Source organism: Dendrobates tinctorius, unplaced genomic scaffold (genome assembly GCF_039654945.1).
Source record: "Dendrobates tinctorius isolate UK_male_01 unplaced genomic scaffold, ASM3965494v1 ptg000211l, whole genome shotgun sequence".
In the NCBI taxonomy this organism is placed as follows: Eukaryota; Metazoa; Chordata; class Amphibia; order Anura; family Dendrobatidae; genus Dendrobates; species Dendrobates tinctorius.
In genome coordinates this window covers 26,958,871-26,983,465 of record NW_027361878.1, presented here as the reverse complement: position 1 = coordinate 26,983,465, position 24,595 = coordinate 26,958,871, and the positions used below count along the sequence as shown (strand labels likewise).

General features: G+C 44.2%; 1 pseudogene; it reads right to left on the bottom strand.

Moving 5' to 3' along the window:
* Positions 1 to 3,901: 3,901 nt before the first annotated feature.
* LOC141058150 (magnesium transporter NIPA2-like) lies at positions 3,902 to 23,886 on the bottom strand (annotated as a pseudogene).
* Between the last annotated feature and the right edge of the window lie 709 nt (positions 23,887 to 24,595).

Genomic DNA, 24,595 nt, shown 5'->3' with positions numbered 1-24,595 from the left:
CAGTGCAGGAGTCTCAGCACACATGGGAGGTTTAGTCCTCCCCACACACAACTCCTTGGTTCAGGAGCAGGCCACATTATAAGGCTGTAGCCACACCCACGTTCCCAGCAGCTGACTGGTCACCTGACTGTGACCTCACCACAGGTCCTTCAAACAAAAACAATAACAATATCTGTTATGCTTTACTTCTGCCTTACATTATAGAGACAAGCCATTTATGAGACACATATCTCCCATCGATTACACGACCCTTAGCCCTGCCACAGTACCCACAAGTAGAATAAAGCCACAATAGCCATTTTAAAGGGGCCTACCAAATAAATAAAGTACCATAAATTAAAAATAACAAATATATATATATAAGTGCTGTGAAGCAAAATATATAGACTAATAAATCACTAGAATATGAATATATGCCATAAATAAACAATCAATAATGGAGAGGCAAATAAAAGCCTAAAAAATATAAAGTGCAATGACCACTTAAAGGCGCTCCACTAAAGTACCTAGCGCCAAAGAATTCCAGCTGAATAATTCAAAAACAATGCCCCATTATTACCTGGTGTATATGGTGGAGGATTCCTAGGATGCGCCCGACCCCTGATCCAGATTACTGATATTCATGGTATTTAAGTTAATTAGTAATTCCATAAATTTTTTGGAGGTGTTGTCACATATCTTAATTTTATTCACAAAATTAACAATATACAGAATAAATGGTGGACAAATACCAAATAAAAGGGCCAAAAAACTAGGAATCCAATAAATACCACAATGAATAATAATTCAAGAGTGCCAATAATATATACCTGACAGGAGCCCATACAGTCTGTATCTACAATAATATATACCTGACAGGAGCCCGTACAGTCTATATCTACAATAATATATACCTGACAGGAGCCCGTACAGTCTGTATCTACAATAATATATACCTGACAGGAGCTCAAACAGTCTATATCTACAATAATATATACCTGACAGGAGCCCGTACAGTCTGTATCTACAATAATATATACCTGACAGGAGCCATACAGTCTGTATCTACAATAATATATACCTGACAGGAGCCATACAGTCTGTATCTACAATAATATATACCTGACAGGAGCACATACAGTCTATATCTACAATAATATATACCTGACAGGAGCCCGTACAGTCTGTATCTACAATAATATATACCTGACAGGAGCCCGTACAGTCTGTATCTACAATAATATATACCTGACAGGAGCCCGTACAGTCTGTATCTACAATAATATATACCTGACAGGAGCCCGTACAGTCTATATCTACAATATACCTGACAGGAGCCCACACAGTCTACATCTACAATAATATATACCTGACAGGAGCCATACAGTCTACATCTACAATAATATATACCTGACAGGAGCCCATACAGTCTGTATCTACAATAATATATGCCTGACAGGAGCCCGTACAGTCTATATCTACAATATACCTGACAGGAGCCCACACAGTCTACATCTACAATAATATATACCTGACAGGAGCACATACAGTCTATATCTACAATAATATATACCTGACAGGAGCCCGTACAGTCTGTATCTACAATAATATATACCTGACACGAGCCCGTACAGTCTGTATCTACAATAATATATACCTGACAGGAGCCCGTACAGTCTATATCTACAATAATATATGCCTGACAGGAGCTCATACAGTCTGTATCTACAATAATATATACCTGACAGGAGCCCATACATTCTCCATCTACAATAATATATACCTGACAGGAGCCCATACAGTCTGTATCTACAGTAATATATACCTGACAGGAGCCCATACATTCTGCATCTACAATAATATATACCTGACAGGAGCCCGTACAGTCTATATCTACAATAATATATACCTGACAGGAGCCGGTACAGTCTGTATCTACAATAATATATACCTGACAGGAGCCCGTACAGTCTATATCTACAATAATATATACCTGACAGGAGCCCGTACAGTCTATATCTACAATAATATATGCCTGACAGGAGCTCATACAGTCTGTATCTACAATAATATATACCTGACAGGAGCCCATACATTCTCCATCTACAATAATATATACCTGACAGGAGCCCATACAGTCTGTATCTACAGTAATATATACCTGACAGGAGCCCATACATTCTGCATCTACAATAATATATACCTGACAGGAGCCCGTACATGACACTAGAATGTATGTGCTCCTTCAAGGTATAAATTATTAAAGCCAGCCGAAAATATGGGCTCCTTCCAGGTCCTAACTGCAGCCCATACAGTCTAGCCGGCTCACTACTGAAGATGCTAGACTGTATGGGCTCCTGTCAGGTATATATTATTGTAGATATAGGATGTACATACTCCTGTCTGCTATCTTCAAGAAAATATACCTGGAAGATGCCCATACAGTCTAGCATCTTCAGTAGTGAGCTGGCTAGACTGTATGGGCTGCAGTTAGGACCTGGAAGGAGCCCATACAGTCTAGGCTCAACCCTAAATCCAAGTCGGCTAAAGCAGGGGTCCCCAACCGCCGGTCCGCGGCCCAGCACCGGGCCACTGCAGTGCCCTTGCCGGTCCGCGGACACAAGGGGAGCCAGGGGCGGTCAGTGGCATAGCGGGGGCTGGGGCGGCGCGCAGCAATTCTTAAACTGCCCTCATGTGTAGCGGCGGCCAGGGAGCGATCCAAGCAGCTCCGCTGCCTGCAAAGGGAATAGCAGGAGCGGAGCTGCAAAGACCCGTCCAGCTTCCTGCTCGCCGCCCGCGCTTCCTGTCTCTGACTGACGCAGAGAGGAGCGCGCCGCTGCTGTGTCAGAGCGAGGAAGCGCGGGCGATGCTGCGGACAGGTGAGAGGAGAGAGGTGGTGTGTGTATGTATGTCTGTCTGTGTGTGTACATGTATGTCTGTGTGTGTGTGTGTGTCTGTGTGTGTATAGGTTAGCCTGGCCCTGGAGGAGATGGGGACATGAGGAGAAGACCGTGATGGGGAGAGAAGGCCATGATGCCTGGGGTGATGGAAGAAGGCCATGAGGGGGTAATGGGAGAAGGCCATGATGAGAGTGATGGAGAGACGTCAGTGATGGGGTGAAGTCAATGATGGGGAGAAGGGAGTGATGGGATGAAGGCAATGATGGAGAGACGGCAGTGATGGGGTGAAGGCAATGATGGAGAGACGCAGTGATGGGGTGAAGGCAATGATGGAGAGACGGCAGTGATGGGGTGAAGGCAATGATGGAGAGACGTCAGTGATGGGGTGAAGGCAATGATGGAGAGACGGCAGTGATGGGGTGAAGGCAATGATGGAGAGATGTCAGTGATGGGGTGAAGGCAATGAATATCAAAATATCAATAGGATTACTACAAGGTGAATGCTATAAAAGTTTTTGACAATGTACAGATAACAGAACCATTTGGGCCTTTCCCTCTGGCAGGGAAGGCTTTTGCATGTCTTTGGAATATGGTGCTTGGGAACAGACCAGAGATGTAACCAAAGATCCACATCTAATTAGGTTGCCTAAAAAAGGTAGGATGTTGGAAGTAGAGGATATCATACATTGGGTGAAGAGTCCAGTCATTGAAGTTTTACCACAGCACCAAGTCAACTAGTCCAAACAAATTACACCCCAAGTCTTCGTTAGGTGTAGATAATGAATACTGATGAGCAAGTATACTCATTGCTCAGGTTTTCCCAAGCATGCTTGGGTGGCCTCCGAGTATTTTGCTCGGAGATTTAGTTTCTACCGATGTAGCTGCATGATTTGTGGCTGCTGGACAGGCTGAATACATGTGAGGAATGCCTGTTAGTGAATTTCCACATGTATTCAGGCTGTCCAGCTGCCATAAATCATGCAGCTGAGGTGACAGAAACTAAATCTCCGAGCACACCAAGATCACCTGAGCATGCTCGGGGAAAACCCGAGCAACAAGTGTACTCGCTCATCACTAATAATGAACACTTTGGAAATGTTCCCAGTGTGTTCTGTCTCCATGTGATGTACGAGGGTTATCTTGTCTTCTTTCTTGGCCAGCCATTCGGTAGAAACCGAAGCTACCCGATGTAGTTGTTGCTTTAGACTTTTAAGACTTATATCCAGGTTATTAAATGCGTGGAGCATGAAGAAACCAAGAATGATCACGAGGAACCCGCAGACTGAACCTTCGCCTTCCAATGAAGACATAGACACCCATTCTTTAATGAGGATCAGGGACGTAGTCATAAACACGGTGGTGAATAAGGCGTAGTTAGATGGGAAAGACCAAGGAGGTGTTGAACACGTCCAGGGATTTGTTGAGGTAGTTCACTTGTGTGACCACAGAGATGATCAAGATGGAGATGAGGACCCATGGAAGAGGATGTTGGACAACTGGTGGATCGGTGAGAAGACCATTCACAGCGATGCCCAGGCCCTTCACAGATGAAACTGAGAAGGTGCCCAAGAGAGAGCATATTGCCAAGTAAACAAGGATGTTTTGGTGTTCATAACGGGGCGAGAGAATGAAAATCAGGACCAGGGAGAAGATGAACAGCACTCTGATGTAGACAATGAAGCCTGTTGGTTAAAAAAAAGAAACAAAAGTGGCCATTGTGTAGACAAACCTCTACCCCAAAGAAAAATGTTGTACTTTGTGCAATCGAGTCGCATAAAATCAGAATTTTGGAGTGACATGGGAAAAAAATAATGAACTGCACCCCATACTTTTGGAATTGTCACACTGACTTCTATGCCTTATGCTAGACTCCTCACACAGTTTTGTAAAGATGACTTTTCAGCAGTCATTATCATTAGACAGGACACACTTCTGTATAGAGTACAGAGCAGGATTCACCATTCACGATAGTTCACAGTTCACCTCCTATAAAGTGGCCTGTGACCTGATTTGTATAGGAGCCTTCTGAACTTCCAAAGACAGGGTCTGAGTCAGTTTATTGCTGCCAATATCCATGTGCCCAACAGGAAGTAGACATCTAAGATGAGGCCTAGTGATCAGTGCAAAAATAAAAAAATTCACAAGTTTTCCTTTCCCTGGGTCTGCCATCCTCCTCCTGATTATACTTCACATCTACTATATAATCGACTAATTCTGTCTGTCTGTAACGGAAATCCCGCATCGCTGATTGTGCCCGGCTGGCAGCGACCAATAAGCGACAGGCGCAGTCCCGCTGCGAATTGGCACGGAATACGAACAACGTGCGCCACTGCTACCTTTGGGAAATCTGCAGCGCTAGCCGCTGATCTCCCGACGGTTGCCGTGGGTTATCTGCCGGCGATGCCATCTCCTGGCTGCGGAAGTATCCCAACTGGCGCTAGCGATCTCGCTCACACTCGCCCCAGCGTCCGTTTCAGTCCGGAGGGTGTCACGGTCTGGTCGGCACCTCCCATCTTCTAACGACGTCCTCTTCTTTCCTTCCTGTTGTGGCTCTGGCACAGGCGCACTGCTCTGTTGAGGGCAGACCAGAGTACTGCAGTGCGCAGGTGTTATGAACGAGTCACCGTAGGAGGCAGACCCAAAAATAGAAGCTACGTCCAGAAAACCGGAGAAGTTGGCAACTATCAGATTGCAGACCCCTGAACCTATCAACACAACTAGCAGTAGCCGTGGGGGGTTCCTACGGTGCCCTAGACCCCTCGATCACAGCCGGAGAACTAAATAGCCTAAAGACAGAAAAGTAAATCTAAACTGCCCCAGAGCAGACCCCAAAGTAAAAGGCAGCCCCCAACATATAATGACGGTGAAGCAAGATGAAAAAACACTCACACAGATAGAAAGATAGGCTGAGCAAACAATGGGGCCCAAGCTAGCTATACAGGACAGGAAAGGACGGTTGCTGTCTGCAATCTGCAAAAACCCTATGAAAAACATAAGCCAACAAGCTGATATGGAAAAAGGCCCTGAAGCAGCTAGGCTTCAAAAACTAAATCAGCACTCAGGTATTTTCTGAAGACGGAGCTAAAGGAATTTAGCTCACCCCAGCAGGGAATGGCAGAAATCCAGCAAAACAAAGAAAAAGCACAAATGCAAACGGCAGAGCAGAAAACTTAGCTTTAGCAGAGCAGGAATTCAGACTGGACTCCAAGGATCCCACAGAGAAATCACCCGCAGGGCAGAAGGGCGTGGGCGGCCTTATATCCAGTCAGTAACTCCACTCAGCCAGTCATCATCATTAGTCTCAGATGTTTGATAATCAGGCTCACTACCTTTCTTAACCAGCAGAGGGAGTTCATCGGGCCTGAGTGGTGAAGGGGAAAATGAACTCACAACACGCAGGTGCCGGGAAAGGTCAGAGAGGTCCGGCGCCTGCGCACAGCAGTATTCTGCTCTGCCCTCAACAGAGCAGTGCGCCTGTGCCGGAGCCACAACAGGAACAAAAGAAGAGGATGGCATCGTTTGAAGATGGCAGGGGCCTGACCGGACAGCAACACCCATCGGACCGGACCGGACGCCGGGGTGAGTATAATCTAACTTTTTTTCTTATCTTTCAGGTAACATCGGGGGCTTATCTACAGCATTACAGAATGCTGTAGATAAGCCCCTGATGGCGGTGCCGGCAGGACATATTCGAAAAAAAGGGTGACAGATTCCCTTTAAATCGTCATAAATAAACTACATACATATTCTAGAATGCCCGATGCGTTAGAATCAGGCCACCATCTAGTCAGGTATAAGGAGAGTGGGAGGGAAGTAATTTGGAAGAGAAGTTTTCCCAAACATCTGAGAGAAGTAACCACAGATGTTCTGCCTCTACATGTAATTCCAGGCAGTCTGGATGATGTTGAGATTAGGGCTCTGTGGTTCTCATATAATCACTTCTAGGACTCGGGCTCTTTGTGACATTTCAGTATGTTTGGGGTGTTCCCGTTGAAGAATAAATTTGGAGATGATCAGATGCCTCCTGATGGTATTACATTATGGATAAGTATCTGGATGCATTACTCTGCCATGAGGACACCATTGGTCCTGACCAAATTCTCAATTCCTTTGCCGAAATGCATCCCAAACTTGTAGAAACCTCCACAATGCTTCACTGTTCCTGCAGTCACTGTGTACCGCTCTCCAGCCCTTTAGTAAACAAACTGTCTTCTGTTACAGCTAAATATTTCACATTTTGACTCCTCACTCCAGATCACCTGCTGCCAGTTTTCTGCATCCTAGTTCCTATGTTTACGTGGACAGTAGAGTCACGTGCCTCATTTCCATGTTACAGATGTTTTTTGGCCATGATGCTTCCAACTCAAGGCCATACTTCTCTCAACAGTAGATGGGCTTAGCTGGGTCCCATGCTAAACTGATGGCACTGCTGGACACCTCCCGAAGGGAAGTAATCATCATGTGTCTTTCATCTGCTGCACTAAGTTTCCTTGGCTGCTGACTGCAACTACGGTCCTCAAGATTGCCATTTCTTGGTGTAATTAATGCTAAGGAATACAGGCAGACGCTGATCCATCATATAATACCATCAGGGAGACGTCTGACTTCAAATTTATTCTAAAGCAGGACATCGACCCCAAAGGCATTAAGAACATTCTTCAAAGTAGAGAAGAACAAGGAGTCCTCGAAATCATGACAATGACCTCCACATCGACCCCATCCCAACATCATCCATCTGTCTAGGATTACATGAAGAGACAAGGATTTACAAAAGTGACATCCACAAAAGATCTGAGGTTAGTTCTCCAAGATGTTTAGAACAACCTCCCCGCCAAGTTCCTTAAAAAATGGCGTACAAGTACCTCGCGTTGTTGTCACACACTATATTGATTTGATTTTGATTTCTACAGAAAAATAGACAGTATATTTTTCAAACTTTAATAAACCATACTATATTTCTAAAAAAGGTTTCCCTGACTTCTTTGAGATGTGTGAAGGCCCAATTTGGTTTCTGCAGGATATACAGACATGCTCTTGTGCTCCATTACACAAGTTTCCTGTTGAACGCCCCCCATACCTGGGTCTTAAAGCGTTGAAGTCATCTCTTCTAATGTGGTCACTTCTTGTTCTTCTGGGGAGTGTATTACCAGAACAGTGCTTCCCAAAACACTGAGAGCACACAACAACTTCCATAAAAGGTTCCGCCTCTCACCCAACAGATAGGAGGACATCACAGTGCTACAAAAGGAAAAATAGATTAGATTTTTTCCTATTACTGTATTTTTCACTTTATAAGACTCTCCGGATTATAAGACGCACCACAAATTTTGAGCCGAAAAATAAAAAAATATTTTTTAATAAAATGGTGCTGCCTCTTATAATCCTTGCATCTTATTGCTTATCGGGGTTGGTGGCTGCAGTGTAGCGGGGTCCCAGGCTCATTGCTGGAGGAGGAGGCAGGCGTGGAGTGATGCTGAAGGCCGCATTCAAGGATGAGGGGGGGCTCCGATGTGTGCCGTTGCTGCGGGGGTCTTGTGCTGCTGCTGGGTTTCTCTGGGTGTCTGAAATCTCATCTCGAGAGAGCTGGGTCCCGAGATCCCATCTGCGCAAGTGCCGGCGGCCATTTTTTACCGGCACCACTGCACACACAGGGGAACCGTGAAAATGCCGGGGCTCTGGCCTGTCGCACAATGTCGGTAGGGCCCCGGGCAGCACAGGGCACACATGCAGCACCGCTGGGCACCAGAGACACCCGCAGCACCGGCCAGCAACCGCCGGACTCCCCCTGATCACGGCCTATGGTAAGGCATGTACGCTTTGTAAGATGCACCCCCATTTTCCCCCAAAAATATGGTACTTTTTATTGCTATCATGCTTATTTATCACTCCACATTCAAATTGACGATCTGGTTTTTTTATATTTAGTCATGGATTAAATTACATTTACCTTATCAGGACACTGAGAACACCAAGTGGTGTGACAATGGTGGCTGGAGCAAAAGCATACGCAGCAAAGTTGGCAGCTTCTACACCTCCCACTGTAATAACAAATCAAGGCATATGATCATACTATTACATATTGGATACTCATCCACCTGCAGTACCACCGATACCCACCAGGTGTAAGCAGATCAAAACAGAGTGGGTATAGAACATGACTTAAAAATGGGGTGTTACAATGTCAATCAATTAAATACTATGAATACCGTTTACATGGCAGGAAAAAAAAAGTATGCAAAGAGGTCTATGGATGTATCCAGGGTGATATAGCAACACAGCTTCTAACCTGCATTGGTTTATTCTTGATGCTTTCCTCTGGCTATTTTTTTTGCCATCCTTGAGACACCACATTGTTATGAATAGGTCACCGAGGAGGATGGCAGGAATAGGCTAGGCCACCAGGAAACCAGAAAGGTTGGTAACTTAGAGGATTGCAGACCCCTAATCCTAACAACACAACTAGCAGTAGCCGTGGGGCGTACCTACAATGCCCTAGATGCCTCGGCACAGCCGGAGAATTAACTAAGCTTAATGCAAGAAAAGTGAAATCTAAACTGCCCTGGAGTAGAACCCCAAAGAAATAGCCCCCAAACATATATTGCTGGTGAGACAAGATGAGGCACAAACACAGGCAGAAAGTAGACTGAGCAAATGATGGGGCCCAAACTGTCTAGATAGGATAGGAAAGGAAAGACACTGTCTGCAATCACGCAAAAACCCTAAAAAAATCCAACACTTCTGTTGTACAAAAAACACTGAGGTCTCACAACCTCTCCTTTACTATATCAGCATTCTAGTGTGAACTGGCAGCAAAGCAAAAGAGACTAATATAACAGGGGACTGAACAAACTGACACAAGCTGTAACATATGGGGCGGATTAGCAAATGAACAACTTAACTGAAAAATGCAGGATCAGGCAGAAGACAGCAAACCTCAAAATGCACAGGAAGAACGAACCAATCACTAGCAGCAACTGAGGAAAGCCTGCTCAATTATATCCTCCCAGTCAGTAACCCCTGATTTCCAATCATCGTCATCAGGTGGCAGACTTCTGTCAACCTGGCCAGCTCCACTACCCGTAGTAGCCACCAGAGGGAGCCCCAACTCAGAAGTCAGATCAAGAGAATTCACACCACATGCTTTATTCCCTTGCGACACTAGAAATCCACGTACAACCTCCTCCCTGCTGCTATTTTTAACACAGAGAGAAGGGAGCACAGAGAGCTATCAGAACCCGGAGCGCTGGTGGATTTGTAACTTTTTTGCAGAGAATTTAGCTACCTAATAGACTTAGGCCACAAGCACACATTGAGTATTTGGTGAGTTTTTTACCCCAGTATTTGTAAGCCAAAACCAGGAGTGGGTGAAAAATGCAGAAGTGGTGCAAATACTTCTATTATGCTTTTCCTCTGACTGTTCCACTTCTGGTTTTGGCTTGCAAATACTGGGGTAAAAAACTCACCAAATACTCAGTGTGTGCACATGGCCTTAAAGACTTTATAGAAGCAAAAGGACAAATCATTTAGTGAAGGCGATTTAGAAAAGGGCGTAACTTTTGCAGTTGGGATGTAAAAAAGTGTGTTTTCCCCTTTAACCTTACTTGTAAGACGTCCAGACCACCACAACCAGTCTTTCAGGTATCCGTGTCCACCAGCACCTAGACAAAATAATCAATTTGACAGATGACACCCACCCATAGTCGTGACTGGAGTAGTGGTGACACTTGTGAGCTACCTCTCCATTTTCACAAGGGACCCCCACAGATTTCGAGAACTAGTGATCAGTCCCCCACTAACTCTATCCTGTGGATGGTCACATTTCCCTCTCGTCTATCCAACCCAAGTCCACATAGACTGGAGCTCCCCATTTTCCACACTTGCACACGTCTGTCCTTGCTCTGACAGATGAAGAAGACCTTTCTTTTTCAGGATGACACTGCTCCCTATGAGGATGCTGGAGAAGACCGCCAGTGCCACTCCAATGAGAAAGTCATGGTTGGACTGCACTGAAGAGTACCAACTTGCATTCAGGGTCAGGTTCTGATAATCGGAGACTGACAAGTCAACTTCCCCTAAAATCTGACAGGTGACCCGGCATGAAGGGCAGGTTAGGATGACCAGTGTCCCTTTAGAGAGAGAGCATTAATGAAGCAGAAGGTCACAAAACATGAATCAGGTCATCATCCCCTTCTCTGGGATATCCTTCCCAGTGATCAGATGTCAAGCTGAGTGTAGTGTTCCCTAAAAGAATGAAAAAGTCCAGAAAAATATGTACCCCATAATTGCCTCTCTATTGTGTAGATCTTCATTTCCAAAACAGATTTTATTTATGTTGGGCGAATGAAACTAGAAATATTAATATTATTTTTATATGCTGTAAACGCCACTGTTCTCCTGAATCGGGCAATGTTTTTCTTTTGTTCCTTCTCCTCTCCATTCCGGAGATACGGCTCCCTATTCCCTGTATAAAAATCTAGGGTTTTTTAGCCAACCAGGAGTGCTCCTCAAGAACACACACAGAAGAGTTGGAGGACCACTCCCACTTGTCTAACAAAACTAGATTTTTATACAGAAAAGAAATGTCCGTATCTCAGGAACAGAGAGGCGTAGGAACGAAAGTAAAACAATACCGGATTCAGGAGAACAGCAGCATTTACATCAGGATAAAAACAAATACATTTATGGCAAGTGACAGATCCTAGTAAATAAATCAGCTATTCCCGCAGCTTTGCATGTTCATAACGATTGACTATTCGTGCAGGTAAATGGAGTTTTTTAGGATCAGTGACCTTGGGATTAGCAAAGATGAAGAACAATAGATCCATAAAGCAGAGCAAATAACGACCATTTCCACTTAGACATTGTAGGGGGTATAATCCCCTATTGAGGTGCAGATTTGTAACAGGCAATGAATCCTGGTATGCAACACAAAGGAACGTGTCTGATCCCGACCCATGTATACAGTCATGGCCAAAAGTTTAGAGAATGACACAAATATTATATTTTCACATGATCTGCTGCCCTCTGGTTTTTATGTGTTTGTCAGATGTTTTTATCACATAAGGTACTGTCACACTTAGTGATGTACCAGCGATCCGGACCAGCGATATGACGCGGTCAGGATCGCTGGTACATCGCTAAGTGGTCGCTAGTGAGCTGCCACACAGGCAGATCTCACTAGCGACATCGCTGGGGACAGGGGTCGCTACTTACATGTCACACCAGGCAATCCTGCGTCCTCCCGCCCGGCTCCATGCGTCGCTCGTCTCTCCACAGGAAGCGCCGCAGGAAGCTGACGACGAGAAACAGTCCTGGACGTTCTCGCGCGATCAACGATAACCAGCGGGGGAGCGGTCGGAGGTAAGTATCAGACACAGCGATATCGCTAGCAATATCGCTATAACGTCACAAGTCAATATCGCTTAGTGTGACATGCCCTATACAGAAATATAATTGCAATCATATTATGAGTAACAAAAGGTTATATTGACAGTTAGAATGAGTTAATGCAGCAAGTCAATATTTGCAGTGTTGACCCTTCTTCTTCAGGACCTCAGCAATTCTCCCTGGCATGCTCTCAATCAACTTCTGGATCAAATCCTGACTGATAGCAATCCATTCTTGCAAAATCAATGCTTTTATTTTGTCTGAATTTGAAGGTTTTTGTTTGTCCACCCGTCTCTTGATGATTGACCACAAGTTCTCAATGGGATTAAGATCTGGGGAGTTTCCAGGCCATGGTTCCAAAATCTCTATGTTTTGTTCCCTGAGCCATTTAGTTATCACCTTTGCTTTATGGCAAGGTGCTCCATCATGTTGAAAAAGGCATTGTTGATCGCCAAACTGCTCTTGGACGGTTGGGAGAAGTTGCTCTTGGAGGACATTCTGCTACCATTCTTTATTTATGGCTGTGTTTTTAGGCAATACTGAGAGAGAGCCCATTCCCTTGGCTGAGAAGCAACCCCACACATGAATGGTTTCAGGATGCTTGACAGTTGGCATGAGACAAGACTGGTGGTAGCGCTCACCTGGTCTTCTCCGAATAAGCCGTTTTCCAGATGTCCCAAACAATCGAAAAGGGGATTCATCAGAGAAAATGACAACCCCAGTCCTCAGCAGTCCACTCCCTGTACCTCTTGCAGAATATCAGTCTGTCCATGATGTTTTTTCTGGAGAGAAGTGGCTTCTTTGCTGCCCTCCTTGAGACCAGGCCTTGCTCCAAGAGTCTCCACCTCACAGTGCGTGCAGATGCACTCACACCTGCCTGCTGCCATTCCTGAGCAAGCTCTGCACTGCTGGTAGCCCGATCCTGCAGCTGAAACACTTTTAAGAGACGGTCCTGGCGCTTGCTTGGGCGCCCTGGAGCCTTTTTGGCAACAAGGGAACCTCTCTCCTTGAAGTTCTTGATGATGCAATAGATTGTTGACTGAGGTGCAATCTTTCTAGCTGCGATACTCTTCCCTGTTAGGCCAGTTTTGTGCAGTGCAATGATGACTGCACGTGTTTCTTTAGAGATAACCATGGTTAACAGAAACAATGATGCCAAGCACCAGCCTCCTTTTAAAGTGTCCAGTGGTGTCATTTTTACTTAATCATGACAGATTGATCTCCAGCCCTGTCCTCATCAACACCCACACCTGTGTTAATGGAGCAATCACTGAAACGATGTTACCTGGTCCTTTTAAGGCAGGGCTGCAATGATGTTGAAATGTGTTTTGGGGATAAAGTTAATTTTCTAGGCAAATATTGACTTTGCAAGTAATAGCTGTTAAGCTGATCACGCTTTATAACATTCTGGAGTATATGCAAATTGCCATTAGAAAAATGAAGCAGTAGACTTTGTAAAAATTAATATTAGTGTCATTCTCTAAACTTTTGGCCAAGACTGTATGGTGCACACAAATGTTTGATCACATGGAGGTATTTATGTTGATTTTTCTGGTCAAAAAAAAAATTTGCTGCCTTTAATTCATTGGTCAGATTTGTTTTCTTCATTATTACCAATATTTTTTTTCTAGGCAGAAATATTACAAGGTTTGACATATTGTTGTTTACCCCCCCCCGTGTCCTAGCCCCTTCCTCAAGCATGGAAATAGAAAAAATTAAATCAACTGAGAATGTTTAAGTAATTTTGATATAGTTAAAAACCCAATGTCAATTTTTCTCCTGATCCTCAAGCCATAAAAGTAATAAATAAATAAAATCTATGACCCTAGGTAACAATTTTTATATAGGTGTAACAGAGGGAAAAAATACAAAAAATTAGTTTTTAATGTATTACGGTAATTTTTTGTGTTTTGACAAAGTTGTATATTTTTTCCTGGCACACCCAAACAAAAAGTCTTAGAAAATAATTCCTAAAATACCCTATGGACCTTCAGAAGAAGAGCTTGTCTATCCCTAAGGTATTTCTGGGGGGGACCAGAAAAAAAAAGTAACTAAGAGTGCAGAAGGTGAGCAAAACAAGACCAGAATCTGTTTAGTCGCCTGCAGGTTGTATCTCAGAGGCATCAAGGCCAGCTCAGGTTACCAGAGGCCACCACTGTAGGAAAAGAGATTAAGACTTCCACCAATGGAAGCCACCAAACAAGTTCTACTTTTTATGAAGACTTTTTTTGAGGAAGATGAAAGATTTCCAATCAAAGTGGACCGAAAATGGTCATTATTAACAATGGTCCTATCCCCCACCCCAAGTGTCATACATGTACAATAAGAACTGTCAGAATTGCACAAGATGGCACACCGCCCTAGATTGATAAGACATGTCCAAGACTCACACACACACAAGTTTAAGAACCAAATGAAAGCAAAATTACTCCAAAATTCCCATCTCTTGCACAAAATTTTATTTTTGCAAACAATCGCAACAGATAAAACACTACCTCCCTCAAATGAAAAAGAAAAAGTGGGATATAGATAGGTATGTAAACAAAAAATTACTTGCAAAGCAATAATGTTGAAAAAGCAAAAAAAATTAAACAATAAAATCTAAAAAATATAAAATATAAAAATGAGTTAAAAATATACCAAACCCATTGATATCCCCCAAAGTGTCTTAAATGTCTAACAAATTTCACTATATACACTACCATTCAGAGGTTTGGGGTCACCCAGACAATTTTGTGCTTTCCATGAAAACTCATACTTTTATTAATCAAATGAGTTGCCAAAATGAAATTAAAATCTAGTCAAGACATTGACAAGGTTTGAAAAAAAGATTTTTATTTGAAATAATAATTTTCTCTTTCAAACTTTGCTTTTGTCAAAGAATGCTCCCTTTGCAGCAATTCCAGCATTGCAGACCTTTGGCATTCTAGCAGTTAATTTGCTGAGCAAATCTGGAGAAATTTCATCCCATGCTTCCAGAAGCCCCTCTCACAAGTTGGTTTGGCTTGATGGGCACTTTTTGCGTACCATACGGTCAAGCTACTCCAACAACAGCTCAATGGGGTTGATGTGAACACTTTTGACCTCACTTCTGAGTTTGGGCTCCCTCTGGTGGTTGCTGCGAGTAATGGAGCTGGTCGGGTTGACAGAAGTCAATTACCTAAAGAGGATGATTGGAGGTCAGGTGTTATAGACTGGGAAGATTTAAGTCAGCAAGCTTCCCTCAGTTGTTACTGGTGATTTGGTTTTCTTCCTGTGCATTTTGAAGTCTGCTTGCCCCCTGCTTGGTCCTGCATCGTTCAGATAAGTTATTTGTTTGCTGGAATCTTTTTGCATTTGATCCAGTTTTTGCCTTTCTCTGCTTTCTGCTTTGCTGTGTGGGTTCAGCATTGTTCCCTGCTGGGACCAGTGCTGGACTCCGTTCCATATGCCATAGCTTATGTCAGTCTGTTCAGTATTACTAGTCCCCTGTTATATCAGTATCTTTTGCTTTGCTTCCTGTTCACACCAGAATGCTGATCTACTAGGGGAGAGGTCGTGTGGCCTCAGTACTTTTCCATATCAGACGTGTTGGATTTTTCTTAGGGTTTCTTGCGTGATTACAGACAGTATCTTTCCTGTCCTATCTACACAGTTTGGGCCCCATCATTTGCTTACTCTATTTTCTGCCTGTGTTTGTGCCTCAACTTGTCTCACCGGCAATATATGTTTGGGGGCTATCTATTCCTTTGGGGTTCTACTCCAGGGCAGTTTAGCTTACCCCTTTCTTGCTTCAGGCTTAGTTAACTCTTTGGCTGTGCCAAGGCGTCTAGGGCATCGTAGGTACGTCCCATGGCTAATTCTAGTTGTGTTGTTAGTTTTAGGGGTCTGCAATCTGCTTAGTTACCAACCTTTCTGGTTTTCCTGTTGCCTAGCTTATTCCCCGGCTATCCTCCTCGGTGACCTATTCATAACAGGTTGAAATCTGGTGACTGCGCTGGTCACTCCATTACAGATAGAATACCAGCTGCCTGCGTCTTCCCTAAATAGTTCTTGCATAATTTGGAGGTGTGCTTTGGGTCATTGTCCTGTTGTAGGATGAAATTGGCTCCAATCAAGCGCTGTCCACATGGTATGATATGGCGTTGCAAAATGGAGTGAAAGCCTTCCTTATTCAAAATCCCTTTTACCTTGTACAAATCTCCCACTTTACCAGCACTAAAGCAACCCCAGACCATCACATTACCTCCACCATGCTTGACAGATGGCGTCAGGCACTCTTCCAGCATCTTTTCAGTTGTTCTGCACCTCACTAATGTTCTTCTGTGTGATCCAAACACCTCAAACTTAGATTCGTCTGTCCATAACACTTTTTTCCAATCTTCCTCTGTCAAGTGTCTGAGTTCTTTTGTCAATATTAATCTTTTCCTTTTATTAGCCAGTCTCAAATATGGCTTTTTCTTTGCCACTTTGCCCTGAAGGCCAGCATCCCGGAGTCGCCTCTTCACTGTAGACGTTGACACTGGCGTTTTGCATGTACTATTAAATGAAGCTGCCACTTGAGAACCTGTGAGGCGTCGATTTCTCAAACTACAGACTCTAATGTAAGTGTCTTGTTGCTCAGTTGTGCAGCGGGGCCACCCTCTTCTCTTTCTACTCTGGTTAGAGCCTGTTTGTGCTCTCCTCTGAAGGGAGTGGTACACACCGTTGTAGGAAATCTTCAGTTTCTTTTGCAATTTCTCGCATGGAATAGCCTTAATTTCTAAGAGCAAGAATAGACTGTCACGTTTCAAATGAAAGTTCTTTTTTTCTGACCATTTTGAGAGTTTAATGGAACCAACAAATGTAATACTCTAGAATCTCAACTAGCTCAAAGGAAGGTCAGGTTTATAGCTTCTCTAATCAGCCAAACTGTTTTCAGCTGTGCTAGCATACTTGCACAAGGGTTTTCAAGGTTATTCTAACCATCCATTAGCCTTCTTACACCGTTCACAAATACAAAGTACCATAAGAACTCTGGAGTGATGGTTGTTGGAAATGGGCCTCTATACAACTAACTTACTAAGAAACAAAACTTTTATTAAGTACTAGCTAAAATGATAATGATACACATAATAATACTCTCTCTTCTGTATAGACCTATACCTATCAGGATCTTGTCAGCGCTGGTGGACTGCCGCGGCTGAGCAGGGTCACTCACCCAGACTACGGGAGGGCCCGGGGTCCAAAACTGCAGGGAAAGTTCCCAGAACAGGACCTGCGACACTAAAGGTAGTAAAGAGTACAAGGACCTAAGATCATGTGACCACAGGGGGCGTGGCTTAGCGTCCTGCTGCAGTAGATGACTGTAGGATTCTATTACAGGAATCCTGGAGTAAAGATTAGGGAAACTCAGGTCAGACAAGCAGGGGGGGTCATAAACAGAGGGCGGCGTAGTACCAGAGAGGCAAGCAGAGAATAGTCAGAACAAAAGCAATGAGTCATATACAGAGATAGCAACGCAGTACAAAGGGAACAGGCAGAACTCATAAAAGGGACAGAACTGGATCAAAACCAAACAAGCATAAAGTATCACAGTCACAAAGCACACCAGGGTCACAAACACTCGACTAAGGATCTGAGTATAAGCGACGAGGAATGAGCCCACAATGAGGCTATAAAAAGCCTCCCAGAATCTCAGAGTGAGGCCGTCCAGATTAACCTCTGAACTACCTAATCCCATGAACTAAGCAGATCATGACAATACCTCACTATAGCGAGCTGATAATACTAGCAAAACAGAAAAAATCATATCATTGAAAAATATCCAGCCAGTTGTAATTACCAGCATAAATAACTAGTCGGAGAAAACACCTCCACTCAAGATGGATACTGCAGAGGTGCTAACACTAGAAAAAGCCTCATCAATAGCAAAAAATACAACTATGAAGATATTTCATTACAAACCAGACGTTTGCAGCTAGAATAGTCATTTACCACATTAACAATGTATACTGTAGAGTGTATTTCTGAATCATTTAATGTTAGCTTTATTGGAAAAAAAATTTCTGTCATTGACCCCTCAAAGTGACTTTAAATGTGATGTGTCCCTAAAAGAAAGGTTTTGTAAAAATGAGAAACCGCTGGCCAACTTTTAACCCTTATAACTTCCTAACATAAAAAAATTTGTTTCCAAAATTATGCTGATATAAATTAGACATGTGTGAAATGTTATTTATTAAGTATTTTGTGTGACATATCTCTCTGATTTAAGGGCATAAAAATTAAAAGTTTGAAAATGGCAACATTTTTTAAACTTTCGCCATATTTCCATTTTTTCATAAATTAACACTATTCATATTGAAGAAATTTTACCACTAACATGAAGTAAAATATGTCACGAAAAAAACATTCTCAGAATCAGCGGGATCCGCTAAAGTGTTCCAGAGTTATAACCTCATAAAGTGACAGTGGTCAGAATTATAAAAATTGGCCTGGTCTCTAAGCTGCAAATTGGCTCCTTCACTAAGGGGGTTAAAAATGTCAGCTCAGCATGCATAAAAATAAGCCCCAACCCCAGATCACGAAAAATTGAGACACTACGGGTATCGGAAAATGGCGCAATTTGTTTTTTTTTTCTTTTAGCAAACTTAGGAATTTTTTTCATCACTTAGATAAAAAAGAACCTAGACATGTTTGGTGTCTATGAACTCATAATGGCCTGGAGAATCGTAATGGCAGGTTAATTTTAGCATTTAGGGAACCTAGCAAAAAAGCCAAACAAAAAACATGTGTGAAATTGCTCTTTCTTTTTCAATTTCACCGCACTTGGAATATTTTTCCCATTTTTGAGCACACGACATACTAAAACCAATGATGTATTTCAAAAGTACAACTCATCCCACAAAAAATAAGCCCTCTCATGGCCATATTGACGGAAAATTAAAAAAGTTATGGCTCTGGGAAGAAGTAGAGCGAAAAAAGAAAACGCAAAATCTAAAAAGCTTCGGTTATTGAGGGGTTAATAATGAGTGTCCTATGATGATCTCCCCTATAGAGCTGTCACATCAGGAGATGTGACCTCTCTACAGGGCCTCCAGTGACACACTGACAGGAGACAATGGCTTCTGCAGTGTTATCACTGAGGGTTCACTGGAGTTCACACTCTCACTTTACGGCATTGATGAGAATTTTCCCGTGCAGCGGTGCCGCAAGTGACAGTATGAACTCCAGTGACCTCTGACGGCGGAGTGATCCACTGCAGGAGGATTCCTGCCATTGTTGCATCACCGGAGGCCCCTGGAGAGCAGTCATATCTGTCGATGTGAGAGCTCTACACGGGAGTTCATCATGGGATACTCGTTATTAAGTGGATTACGTCGGAACAGGGAGTATTATTGGTTTATTTTATTTTTTTTACAGGACACAGTAGCCGGATGATGGGAATACTACTGTCCCATCATCGGCTCGCTGTCACTGTTGCAAGCATAGTTGGGTACACACACAAACACCCGCACACAGAAAAGCACATATTCACCGCACACATACAGTCTCCGCCCACACACATAGTCTCCGCCCACACACTCTTCCTCCTCCCAATCTGCAGTGTTTCTCGCACGCAACTCCGCAGCAAAACCGCAGATTTTTTAAGCTGGCGGTTTTGCTGCGAATTTTCCTGACTACATGGTAGTCAATGGCTGCAGAAACGCTGCAGATCCGCAAAAAGAATTCACGTGCTGTGGAAAATAAAATGCTGCAAATCCTCGCTTATTTTTCCACAGCACGTGCGCACCACTTCACAATTTCTCATTGACTAACATTGGTGGTGCACTACACTGTGGATTTGATGCAATTCCACGCGTCCAAAAATGCTGCGGAAATGCATCAAAATCCGCAATGTGAGTATAGAATATAACGAGGAAAGTCACATAATCATTTTATGCAAAATTGTATTGTAACTAGTGTTGAGCATTCCGATACTGCAAATATCGGGTATTGGCTGATATTTGCTGTATCGAAATTCCGATACCGAGTACCGATATTTTATCAATATCGGATACCGGTATCGGAAGTCCCCATAATGCAATGAGCCACTGTTGTGGCTGTGATTGGCTGCTGAAATGATGTCATCATGATGCGCGGTCTGTGCGCATCATGATGTGCGGTCTGTGCGGGCTGTCGGTGGTCTGTACGGTCCTCTTGGGGGCCTGTGCTGGCTGCTAGGGGCCTGTTCCGGCTGCCGGTGGTCTGTACGGGCCTCTCGGGGGCCTGTGCCGGCTGTCGGTGGTCTGTGCTGGCTGCCGGGGGCCTGTGCCAGCTGCCGGTGGTCTGTACGGGCCTCTCGGGGGCCTGTGTCGGCTGTCGGTGGTCTGTGCCGGCTGCCGGGGGCCTGTGCCGGCTGCGGGTGGTCTGTATGGGCCTCTCGGGGGCCTGTGCCGGCTGTCAGTTGTCTGTGCCAGCTGCCGGGGGCCTGTTCCGGCTGCCGGTGGTCTGTATGGGCCTCTCGGGGGCCTGTGTCGGCTGTCGGTGGTCTGTACGGGCCTCTCTGGGGCCTGTGCCGGCTGTCGGTGGTCTGTGCCGGCTGCCGGGGGCCTATGCCGGCTGTCAGTGGTCTGTGCGGGCCTGCCGGGGGTCTTGTGTGTGTGCAGGCATTGTCCGATGGGACTACAAGTCCCATCGGGCGATGACTGCTACACTGAAAGTGATTGACACATTAGCCAATGATGGGACAGTAGTAGTCCCATCATCCGGCTAATGTGTTGAATGTAAAAAAAAAATATATACATACTATATACATACTACATACATACTACATATATACAACATTCATACAACATACATACATACTACATATATACTACATTCATGCAACATACATATATACTACATACTTCATACATGCTACATATATACTACATTCATACAACATACATATATACTACATACATACTACATATATACTACATTCATACAACTTATATATATACTACATACTACATACATGCTACTAGGGTTGAGCGATACCATCCGATATTCAAAACTATCGGATCGGAATGGATCGGCCCGACACACAAAAAAGTATCGGGTATCGCCGATTCCGATACCGGAAGTCCCATTAAAGTCAATGGGACAGAAATATGGGAATTAAAAAACCCCTTTCGGGAGAGGGGAAGAGTGTGGGCGGTGCGTGGGAGGACACTGTGCGTGTCTGTGTGTGCGGGTGGGGTCTGTGCAGGTTGTTGGTGGTCTGTACGGGCCTCTCGGGGGCCTGTGCCGGCTGCCGGTAGTCTGTACGGGCCTCTCGGGGGCCTGTGCCGGTTGCCGGGGGCCTGTGCCGGCTGCCGGTGGCCTGCACGGGCCTCTCGGGGGTCTGTGCCGACTGTCGGGGGCCTGTGCCGGCTGCCGGTGGTCTGTACGGGCCTCTCGGAGGCCTGTGCCGGCTGTCGTGGTCTGTGCCGGGTGCCGGTGGTCTGTACGGGCCTCTCGGGGGCCTGTGCCGGATGTCGGTGGTCTGTGCCGGCTGCTGGGAGCCTGTGCCGGCTGTCGGTGGTCTGTGCGGGCCTGCCGGGGGTCTTGTGTGTGTGCAGGCATCGTCCGATGGGACTACAAGTCCCATCGGGCGATGACTGCTACACTGACAGTGATTGACACATTAGTCAATGATGGGACAGTAGTAGTCCCATCATCCGGCTAATGTGTTGAATGTAAAAAAAAAACATACTACATACATATTACATTCATACAACATACATACTACATACATGCTACATATATACTGCATTCATACAACATACATATATACTATATACATGCTACATATATACTACATTCATACATACTACATATATACTACATACTTACTACATATTGTGATAAAACACTCCGGGATCGCCTTTGCTGGGGTCAAAGGTCACGTGCGTTCAGCATAAAACTCAGGCGCAGAGCTGGGATTCGGGTATAACTGACTCTGGGTCAGGTTTATTAATGGTGAAAGCAATGCATAAAGAAATAAAACATAAAACAAATCCTGGCCTGTCCGGCACTAACTAAACAAAGTACAACCTAACTACCAACTGGCGGGCTTCTCCAGTCCAGCCAAACCACAGTTGCCGTGGGCACTGCTTCCACTCACGTGTGTCTCTCACACAGACAGGCTCTCTGTGTTCCCAGGCCGTGCACACTGAATGCTTACCGGCACGTACATTAGGTCCATTATAAAAGACCCCTCAGCCTGTTAATTAGCCATACGGCCCCCCGAGGAAGCCCTTGTGTGCGAAACGCGTAGGGGAGGTGGCGGGACCCCGGGACTCACCACTATGGGTAAGAAACAGATTCTTTATGATATGTACTGACGGTTGAACTCTGGGGAGCTTAGCAATATATTGTGGGACTTATAGGTTAGCTACTGAGCAGTGCAATGGCACATAAAGGTATTTACCCCAGTCAGGGCATCACTTGTATCTACTTTGACACATAGTCTTTGACTATGTGCCCATTTTAGGACTTGGGGCTACCCATTTCTCCTGTAAACCCCTTTTGCTAGCCCCACTCACCTGATTACCATATCTTACCGGGCGTTCTAGCCATGTTGTCTTTCACCAATGTACTGACTCATATTTTGTAATTACTGATATTTTAATGCTTTAATAGTTTAATAAAATATTCATATTTTTTGCACAAGATATTATTCTATGTGTACTTCATGATGTAGCTCTTATTTATTGGGCGTTTTTTAACTCAATTGTGTGTCTGTTGTATGCTTTAATATCGAGTTGCCCACTTTTCTTGGACTTAAGTCCATCTGTGATTAAATTTAGGCATGATTCTTTATATTCAATTCTATGTCTTTCTGTGTGTATTCACAGCTCATCTGCCTGATCATATGGATCATAAGACCCGCGAACAAGCGTGGTTGACAAAATTGAATGAGGTATTTGGTGGAGACCATAGTGTGGCTGCTAATTCTAGAGAAACTGAGGACTTGATTGTTAAGTTGAAAAATTTACTAAACAAAAAAACGAGGCTATGGTGGAATAAGTCATTTTTGGAACGGTATGTGGATAAGGGCCTGATACCCCGGGGGTTGCGGGTACAGGTGTTCCCCTCCTTTTCCATCGACGATGAAAACTTCAGAAAACAGTGGGAGGAGCTATCCTCTAATTGTTCGAAGGGATATATGGGCCTCTTGATTAAAAATAATGAGACGATTTTGAATCAATTAGAAGTGGAAATTGGCCTTGTTCAGGCAGACCTTCGGGTAAAATTAACAAATGAAGCCCTGCTAAAAATGAATAAAGAATTGGAAGAGGATTTTACTAAGTGGGAAAAGGATATTGTTGCTTCTAAAACCAAAAAATATCAGAGGGATATGTCTGATTACTCAACTGATAGAGTATATAGATGGAGGAAAAAACAGCCAGCTGTGCGTATGCCCATTAAACACTATCGCAACTCATTCTCATCAGCGTCATCTATGGATGAAGACGGGAATGCAGGTCCTTCTCTCCCATTTCATCTGAGTGAGAGATTGGGATATGCTAAGACCAATACAAGAAAAGGCAAGACACACAATAAACGAAAATTAACTCCACCTCAGTCACTAGAAAAGAAATCCAAAAATACACTGGAGGTAATTAATTTATCTAATCATATTCTTACCCATGCTCAGGCAGAGGTTTTGAGTATGGGTTTGACTTTTGTCCCGACTAACTCTTTCGATTTCTTCTCAGCGATGAAGGATTTGCAACTATTTTTGAGGAAGGTGGTCCTGCGTAAACTTCATTATAAACCTGAGGGGCCTATGGATTTGTCTACCACTCAGGAGCAGGAAGCCTTGGTCGCTTTGGAAGAACTCGAAATGGGAACAACTTCCTCCAGTACAGGTACTTTTCCTGCATCCATTTTGCCTAGGTCAACCACGTTCCCCTCCTTCTCCATCTATCCACAAATTGAAATCTTTAACAAATTAGTTTTGGAGGATTTCAAAAACATCCCAAGGAGTAAGAGTTATTGCAATCTCACCAGGGCACAGAATGATGCCATTAGGGAATTGAACAGCCTTGTGGATGTGGTTATTAAGCCAGCGGATAAGGGGGGGAACGTGGTGATTTGGCCGGTGGGGATGTATGAGAAGGAGGCTCTACGGCAGTTGAGGGACCGAGAGGCATACCTTCAGCTGCATAGTAACCCTATGGGGAAATATTGGGGTGATTTATTTAAGATCTTGGATGGTGCCTTAACCTCGGGCACGATTCCACAAAAGGTGTTCGATGGCTTGATGGTGAAGGATCCGGCAGTTCTTACCTTCTACTTGTTGCCAAAGGTGCACAAGGATTCATTGGTTCCCCCGGGGCGTCCGATTGTCTCTGGCA